Here is a 907-nt window from a genome sequence, read left to right on the forward strand (position 1 = left end):
TGAATGATATTTTACAGGCTAAATTCTGTTTCTTTAAATGTCTTTTTATATACATGAAAAGTTGAATTTATTTTTAGGAACATAATGCCATAACAATAACATCAGTTATTGTCAAGAATGTTTGCCATAAAAACTAGGAATGTTGTCCTTGGACGTATAATACAAGAAACTAAAATATCTTTGCAAATGTGTCATTTTTCTATAGTGTTTGTAATTTAATACTCACTTTTTAAATAAATGATTTAGGCGTACTATACATCTGTGCTTTTGTAACATACATCCTTTGTAGCTTTGTTTTAATTATACAGGACTTTTAATTTATATACAGTCATGTGCCCAGAGGAATAGCCTCTTACAGTATGTCTGAGAACTGTGCTGCAGCTCGCCCTCCACGTCACATGTGTGTGCAGTCTAGTGTCGAGAGAAGACAAATGTCTGGCGGTGTGGAAGCTACAGCCACTGTTTTACTTCATGAAATGTTTTATTTTTCATATTAGCTTAAGAGAGAGTGACAGACACAGAGAGAGGGTGTGTGGACAAGTAGGCGAAGCCGCCACCGACCTGCACAGGAACGTTTATCCAGCACCATCAGAGTAAGACCTACTAGAACCTGTTGTATTCGGGACTAACATTCTCAAATTTGAGAATAACTGGGGGAAAACTCCTTATTTCCTGCATGGGAAAATTGTATTTCAGATGTCAGGAAGTGTATTCTTGGTGTCAGTAATTCAATTTGCACTGGTAAAAGTTCATTTTTGACTAGTATTTTTGTCATGTACAAAATTTGTGTGCGTGATAAAATGCAACATACCCTTGCCCACTGCTCGCCCTGATGCCATGTTACGGGCCGTTCCCATGCGGTATTCACTGAACTACAGTGTTATGAAACGTCTGAAGGGAGAGGCAG

The 907-nt window shown here is 37.8% G+C and overlaps 1 protein-coding gene across 2 annotated transcripts in view; it reads left to right on the top strand.

Annotated features, from left to right (window-relative positions):
• Positions 1-256, top strand: part of dmgdh (dimethylglycine dehydrogenase) — a 20,563-nt gene extending 20,307 nt beyond the window's left edge. For both annotated transcript variants that reach the window (XM_027004165.3, XM_081719476.1), the window contains exon 16: positions 1-256. This exon is cut by the window's left edge and continues 1,038 nt beyond it. The gene's annotated coding sequence lies outside the window, so the exon portion shown is untranslated.
• Positions 257-907: the final 651 nt, after the last annotated feature.

This window comes from Electrophorus electricus, chromosome 8 (assembly GCF_041902795.1).
Source record: "Electrophorus electricus isolate QZ-2024a chromosome 8, ASM4190279v1, whole genome shotgun sequence".
Taxonomy (NCBI): domain Eukaryota; kingdom Metazoa; phylum Chordata; class Actinopteri; order Gymnotiformes; family Gymnotidae; genus Electrophorus; species Electrophorus electricus.